Raw genomic sequence first — 8,002 nt, forward strand, 5'->3', positions numbered from 1 at the left:
TGAGAGCAGGATAAGCGATTAAGACAATGGATGGATAATATAATATAATATGTTAATGAACAGACACATTCAAGCCTAGATGCCTGAATGCGCGCCGATCGGTACAGTACAGTCTCTCTTACAGGGCGGTTGTCTGCTCTTCCCTTCCTTATCTCATCCCACCAAGGCCATTTCTCCAATTAGTGTGTACAGACCTGCTACTCTCGGTGAGTCTCCCATGCATTCCTCTGCTATCAACCAACAGTTAGCAATGGGCCTTTATTTGTGCACCTGGAAAAGACACTTTATAAGACTACCAATGTAAATTAAAGTTAAACATGATATAGGGCATACATGGTCAAGGTTAAAAGTAAGCAAACATCATGTATGAATTGCTCTCACAGCCTGTACTATCTATTACTTTCCTGAAAGCATAGTAAAGTTCTTTGAGGAACAATGCCTTAACGAATGTCAGCAAACCACCAACGATCATGACTTTACCAAAGAAAATGCCAGAGCAATGCAAATTAAATAAATGCCTTTGTCTTGTAAACTGTAACTTCATTGTATCAGCAGGGGACCGTTTGTCCCTTGTCAAAGCTATGAAAAACTGGTACTCTTGTGGTTTGACCCCACCATTTTTCTTGCAGCTTCACCACCCATGTTAGAATCCCCTGTTTTGAGAGTAACAGATCAAAATGATTTGCAAAACAAAAATTCAAAGAGAAACAAGCAACTGGTTGCTTGTGTGATGTTCTTTTGTGTCAGTGCAGAGCACTCCACATAGTCATCAGCAGTTATCCTCTTTGCCATCTTTCTGGCCTTGGACAAATGCACCAGTTTGATTCTTAGCCTGTCCAGACGAATAAGGATGCTTGCACTGTGATGAAGATCTGACTGAGTTCCAGCCAGAATAATGGTAGAAGTGGGATTGCAGGCACAGATCTCTGTGGGATCGAGTCGAAAGCTGTATTGCTGAAGGACGACGGGTTGACAATGCTGAAGCAAAGGATGAAGACATCCACATGGGCATAGCAGAGGGTACGAAAGTGATCAAACTCCTCCTGTCAAAGACAAAATAGTGAAATTTGAGGAGCAGAGTAAAATGGAGGCATATGCCATCGACAAATCATAGGGTGGTCCAAGGATATTTACCTTTCCAGCAGTATCCATCAATTTAATACGAACTGGAAGTCCATTCACGTGAACCCAGCCTTGTAAGAGTAACAGAAAAATCAAACAGATGGAGACGTTGTGGGACTGACCTCCAGCAAACCCCAAAATGCTTACTTACCAGGAAATACATCAAATGCTGTTTGTCTGTATTCATTTGGGTATCCATTGAAGATGTAATTTAAAATCATGCTGGTCTTCCCCACAGCTCCATCCCCAACCAATATACGAACCAACGGCTCCTGATGCCTGTATGGTTCACCACGGATTTGAAAGGCCTGTGCCATGTTTTCTTCAGTGCTATCCATGTGACATTTCAATTACTTCACTATTCCATCAGTTCAAACATCTGACTATGTTGGGGTAAATACTACAGTTTGGCTTTACATAGTTATCCTAAAAGGGTCAACCCCCCCCCCCACACACACACACCAATTTGAAAGACTACAGGCACCCAATCAGACGGCATGTCGTGTGAGTGTCTTGGGCGTGCTAGGCAGCAGGAGTGAGACGGGTCTGTCTGCGGCTGCAGTACTAGTACAAGACACACCCACTCCCATCACTTGCCCAAGGTGGGGGGGTTTCCTGTACTGGGGGTTTTTGTGGGCGTGAGATGCACTGTGAGGGCATGTAAATATGTAACATGTTCATGTTTAAGTGTAACAAACTAAGTGCGTTCATACAGGCCAAACGATCATACACAAGGAAGGAGCTGCACGGACACTGACCACTTGTCTCTTGCAAGTTTTTTTTTAAAACCATAAATATATTTTGAGAGTTTTCAAAAGCAATTTGAACCCCAAGAAACATCAACAGGGCAATGGTCCCGTTGCAAAAACACACAATTCATTTGGACCATTTTAAACGGCTGTCCTCAGTTAAAATCGATTTTTGTGCAAGCAGTAGTATATACAAAGACAAATTCGCTATTACATCATTTTCTGACTGCCTCTGTCTCTCAAACTGCGAGCAGGCCTATAGCTTGGTCTATTACTACTACTATCAATCAATAAATCAGTCAAGTTGCATTTTATATAGCGCTTTTCTAGCTGCAACAGCCACTCAGAACGCTTTACTACTACTACCACTACTACTGCTACTACTACTACTACTACTACTACTACCATTACTAGCACTACTAGCACTACCACTACTACTACTACCACTACTACTACTACTACTACTACTTTCGGCTGCTCCCGTTAGGGGTCACCACAGCGGATCATCTGTTTCCATCTCTTCCTGTCCTCTGTATCTTCCTCTGTCACACCAGCCACCTGCATGTCCTCCCTCACCACCTCCATAAACCTCCTCTTTGGCCTTCCTCTTTTCCTCTTCCCTGGCAGCTCCATATTCAGTATCCTTCTCCCAATATACCCAGCATCTCTCCTCCACACGTCCAAGCCATCTCAATCTTGCCTTTCTTGCTTTGTCTCCAAACCGTCCAGCCTCAGCTGTCCCTCTAATCCATCCATCCATCCATTATCCAAACAGCTTATCCTTACGCAGGGTCGCAGGGATGCTGGAGCCTATCCCAGTAGTCACTGGGTGGCAGGCTGGGAGACACCCTGGACAGGCCACCAGTCCATCACGCCCCCCCCCCCGCCACACACACACACATATTAAAACCTAAGGACAATCTAGTATGGCTGATTCACCTGACCTGCATGTCTTAGGACTGTGGGAGCACCCGAAGGAAACCCACGCTGACACCCAATGTAATACTGAAATACTTCAACATTTCCGCCGTTGTTTGGTCTGTAGGGGGCAGTGTTGCCTCACTACCAGCCCCTATCACCGTATCCACGCCATAGACCTTGCAGGCATTGTTAGGCTGTCAACAGCGGACTAGTTTCTCTTTACTCAGATGTCAGGTGGAGTAGAAGCTCCTCTGCATGTGCCAAGGTCACCCCCCCCCCCCAAAAAGCGACCGGGTTCATACAGGAACACACTTGCAGATTTTCAATATTTTACCCTAAGTGTAGCAAGACTTCACAATCCTGTAATAACAATTTCGGTGCCCTAATATTTGTCATTGTGTTATGCATAATGCTTTGAGGAAAAAACCCACAGGCATGTTTGGCAGCCCTCTCTACCCACAATTGTAACGCCAAAAACAAAAGAAAAAAAAGACTTGAAGTGAAAGAAAATGCAGCTTTAAACAAAGTGTTGTTCCTTATCTGTCTGAGCTTGCAGGAAACCGAGCATTGTGCTGTACGGTCCCTGCTTCCTGTTTGCCGTTGTCCCTCGCTGTCTCATTCTCTTCTCCCTTTCTCGACCCCCCCCCCCCCTCACACCATCTGCAGAGTGAGTGATGGAGAATTTATTCCCCACGGTGGGATGAAAACATCTGGTCCCCCTCTGCAGCGTATCATCGGCTCCCATGCTACACCTCTGACAGCTGTGAGCCACAATGCTGTTCCTTAATCCAAGGTAAATGTCAAACACAGGAAACAGTCTTTTAATATCTCTGTTCCCAAATTGTTTTTTTTTTCTACTTTTTCTTCTGTGACAGCCACATTACAGGCCCACCGGTGAACTAGCATTCAAGTGTTGCAAATACAACATTACTTTATACAAGCACAGTTGCAAGTGTTGCATGCCTTAACGTGCAGTAGATGTCAGCAGTGCACTGACGCTTTCGTCTGTGGGTCAGTGTCTCATTAGTCAGTCGAGAATGTTTAAATATCGCCCATCGTAAACATGTTTTGCTTCATGCGTTCCCACGCTACCAAGACCGACCATTAGTTTTTTAACTGCTTTGCATGACTAGACATGCAGAAAAGTATCCTGACACAGATTTATAGAAGTAATCTGCTTAGTAAGGGTCTCTCAGTGTGTGCAGCTTAGGACGTCAGTGTAGCACTGCTCCAAATGTAGGCACACACAGAAACACTTACAAATTGTAGTCTCAAAACCCATGCATGCACTTTTATTACTACCTTTTTACCGTCCCTTGAATTTATGTTACACGTACGGTGAGGGTATACTGTAGCCCACACAAATACTGTCAAAATTGTGAGCCCAAATCCCTCCCCCAGTCTCCCTGAACCAGTTCTCTGTCTGCTGAAACGCGGCAACTAACTTGATTTCCCATGCCATGCCAAATCTGACAACAATAGAGAAATCTGTCAGATAGGTGTTAAAAGATTATGCCCCTCCCTAAGCTGCAGATCAGCATGGGATAGATAGGGTTGAAAACAAGTGGCTGACACAGAGATGAAGTGATAAACAGCCCATTTGCATAAGAGTTCCTGCATAATGTCTCTTGAAGCAGACACTCACCCTCATGCCAAGGCTCTTAAGTGGTGAGGATTAGGTGAGGATAGATGCTTCCATCACATGCGATGCAGGGGGACCCCCATTATGGAAGGCCCGGGAGCCCCCCAAACCCTTTCCAGGGAATCATCCTGGTTATACTCTGGTGTTTCTTATGGGTGGAGCGGGAACAATGTAATGGTCTGTAGATATTAAAGAACACCTCAATGACAATGTTTGATCCCCAAAACAACAGAGGTGCTGACCTGCTTTAACTCTAAATGACACCAAACATAATCTTAAAGTGTTATGTTAGTCACCGGGTGTTGAGCATTTGGTAGTTTTGGTCCCACCGTTCAAGTTGCAGGCAGCGATAATGATAACTGAGCCAAAGTCAAGTAACCTACCCCACCAGACAGGATACAGCCCCCTCCTTAGTCACCTCTCTTTCTACCACCTTGCCGCTACTGGACTAAGTGATTCATGGGAATTCACGTTTGTGTGGACAACCCCTTCCCATTCCCAACCCCATCCCAGTGTTGCTCGCATTCTTGACTTGTCGCCAGTTACTGGAGAAGGGCATAAACGACATCCGTAAATACAATGCAGTCATGTGAATTGGGGGTACATTGTCTCACTTACAAAAGCTAAGCCTTGTTGAATAATTTCTCGCACATTATCTGAACTGGTTTTTATGGCCAGTATTATGTCATTTTATTTGTATCAGCTTATCCTTTTGGAATGTTCCAAAATGTTTATCGGCCTGTCCCAGTTTCTAAGTTACGCTCAAGTGTTGTTTTTTTTCTTTTTTTCCTGACCCCCCTCCCCAGCCAGCAAGCATCCCTATCAATTCAGTTACTCTTGCTCCATTAAACCCTGGCAGAGGCCCAAGACCAGTGGGACTAATCCCACTTTACCCTCCAGAAAGCATCACAGGGGGTCCGTCCCCCATGCCTCATGGGATGTACCCCTGCTGCAAAACTGTCAGCGTATTCTCCATTGGTAGATCTGCCTGTTGAATGACCATGGGATAGTATATGTAAATTAACAAATGGAAAAGTCAATCAACCAAGTGCACGTTTCTTAAACAGGACTATTCTTATTTGTAATCGGTGCAAAAGCTTTGAATGCTTCTTGTTAAGGTATCTGTAAAGAACAGCTGTTAAGACACCAATCATATTGCAGCGAATTCAGGGGGGCAACCCGGGAACCGTCACATCCGGGACGCGAACCCATGTCTCCCGGACCGCGGGCGACAACGTTTACCAGTCAACTAAAGGGCCCGACTCGTTAACTAAGAGCTAACGTGTCTACTTATCCGTGAATTGAAGTGTGAAAGATGATGCGTGTTTCAACAAGCTTATAGTAAGTTAGTATTGTAGCGAAAGTAGTATTGTAGCAACCGGGCGTCCCGGTAGCGTAGCAGTCTATTCCGTTGCCTACCAACACGGGATCGCCGGGTCAAATCCCCGTGTTACCCCCGGCTTGGTCGGGCGCCCCTACAGACACAGTTGGCAATGTCTGCAGGTGGGAAGTCGGATGTGGGTATTTGTCCTGGTCGCTGCACTAGCGCCTCCTCTGGTCGGTCGGGGCTCCCCCTGGATCGGCAGAGAGGGGGTGGAGCAGCGACCAGGATGGCCCAAAAAGAGTGGGGTAATTGGCCAGATACAATTGGGGAGAAAAACGGGGGGAAAAAAGGTATTGTAGCGACCTAGTCGGTTGGGAGTGCTGATTGGCGGAGCCAGTCTGCCATCCCCCGGCCTCTGCCAATCATGGGAAAGCATGTTATGTTGGTCAGTGTAAGTGTGCGTGCCTGTGGTTGGTTGAGAGGGGGGGGGGGTGGATCACTGGTTACTATTGTTCTTCGTTATTTTGTATGAGTGCATTGCTGAGTCAATGGTGATTTATACTGCATGGCTATGGCCAACAACAGCCGAGAGAAAATGTGTCGTTCCGTTGTAAGTTCGGTAAGTGTGAGCTTTATAGCAGTATGTTTCTCCCATATCGGTGTTACATCAAGGTCCAGATAAGCATGTCCCCACCGTCATGTGACATCTCCATGACACCTGCAGACGTTTTTTTCTTTCTTTCTTTTTTAATTGACACGTTTAAATTCTACAGCAAACACATACAATGAAAGCAAGGGAGGGGGATAAAAGTAAAGAAAATGAAGTAAATTGAATAATGAAAATTAAATAATAAAATGAAAGGGAGGTAAATCCTGGGGGGTTCTCTGCAAGTTCAAGTTCTATCAAGTCAGAGAGTTCTATAGATTCTTCTCCATTAACCTCAGTGATGAGAAATAATGACACAGTTGCCTATGAAAATACGCAGAAGGAATAACTCGATTGTATTGAGAATTTTTGGAGTTTGATTACCATTTTTCATGAATATGGTTGTATCATCCGCCAGTTGTCTGATCGTCAGCTGTTTACTTAGCACTGTCAATTTTTCAAAATCTGAATTTTTAACAAGAATGGAGAACATTTCCGCTGCAGCAATAAAAAGCAGAGGAGAGACGGGACAACCTTGTTTAATTCCTTTGTCAATTAAGAATCTTTGAGACGGACCTTGTGGTAATAAGACTGTGCTATTAGTATCCTTATAAATGAGCAGCTATATAATTTATACACACACACACACACACACACACACACACACACACACACATACACACACACACACATACGTACATACATATATAAACTTAGCACAAAAAGTAAGGAAATTTGCGTTTGGTAGATTATTTCTTTGTTGTAACAATGCTTCTTGGCAATAAATCTTATATCAGGCACCTGATTGTCAGCACCTGGGGTACCAGAAGCTCAAAACAAGAGCCAATAGCAACAGCAAAATAAGCCATTTGGCATTGGCAGAGAAGATTTGGCAAATTTTTCATGGGCGCAACCCACATACTCAGCTCTGCTGCTCATCCCACAAATGCATGTTCCTTACAAATGTGGCACCATTTAAAAGAGAAATAAACAGGCTTTCCAACTGTATAAGATTTATTGCCAAGAAGCAATGTTACAACAGAGAAATAATTTACCAAACACAAATTTCCTTACTGTTTGTGCTAAGTGTATATATATCTATGAGATTATAAATGGCAGCTGCAGAAGTGTCCCTGTGTGTGTGTCATCACCATCACCTGTGGCTGGCTAGCTTGAGTGTGGGACGCCTTACTGTTGTGAACTCATGTCACCACACCACTGCGCATGTCCTGCAATGACAAGTCATATCAGGTCATTTACTCAGAAGTCATCAAAAGGAAATTCTGTTTCATGTGATGACCAATCAACAAGGGGCCACAATTTTTTTCCACGGCATTAATACCTCGGCATTAGATTGTTGAGAGAATTGATGCGTAACAGGAACTGATAACATCAACAAGGCTCTCACACTTGAAGTTTTGAAGCATCTGTGTTCTCTCCTTTTGGCTCCATATCAGTCTACACAGCAGCTTGCGGTCTTTCAAAGCATGATTAGAATCAATATAAACAGGAAAGGTCAGCTGCAATTGGTTGATCGCTGCCATAACTAACAAACACAATCTTTTCAAAGCGATGGTGCTTCCCAAACAAGTGCACAG

At 44.4% G+C, this 8,002-nt stretch overlaps 1 pseudogene; it reads right to left on the bottom strand.

Annotated features, from left to right (window-relative positions):
- Nucleotides 1-262: 262 nt before the first annotated feature.
- Nucleotides 263-1,439, bottom strand: LOC130126832 (rho-related GTP-binding protein RhoU-like; annotated as a pseudogene).
- Between the last annotated feature and the right edge of the window lie 6,563 nt (nt 1,440-8,002).

The sequence above is a fragment of the Lampris incognitus genome, chromosome 16 (genome assembly GCF_029633865.1).
Source record: "Lampris incognitus isolate fLamInc1 chromosome 16, fLamInc1.hap2, whole genome shotgun sequence".
Classification (NCBI taxonomy): domain Eukaryota; kingdom Metazoa; phylum Chordata; class Actinopteri; order Lampriformes; family Lampridae; genus Lampris; species Lampris incognitus.